Raw genomic sequence first — 363 nt, forward strand, 5'->3', positions numbered from 1 at the left:
GGTTTTTTGCGTTACCACTAGCGATAGTACATGGTACATTTTTTTTTAATACCTGCTCTGGTTCCAAGGGAGCTGAGGCAATACTAGGTGTGACGTTGTCAGACTGCCAGCCACTGATTAGTCAGAGTGCCGTGACAGGGGCATGAGCAAGCCGTCTGACACAAGAATCAAGCTGAACAATGCCAACTGTACATCAGTTCCAAATGTGGGTTAATCTCCAACAATTACCAGGGAAATGTGACAAGCAGCAGAACGAACCCTGCTGCTGTGTTTCAGTCCAGTGTCAGACAGAGAACCAACCCAACCCGTGCCGTGCCGAGGTGAGCTGGGACCAGAGGTGGAAAAGGGGGCTTTTGTTGTTCA

The sequence above is a fragment of the Microchirus variegatus genome (assembly GCF_963457635.1).
Source record: "Microchirus variegatus genome assembly, chromosome: 4".
In the NCBI taxonomy this organism is placed as follows: Eukaryota; Metazoa; Chordata; class Actinopteri; order Pleuronectiformes; family Soleidae; genus Microchirus; species Microchirus variegatus.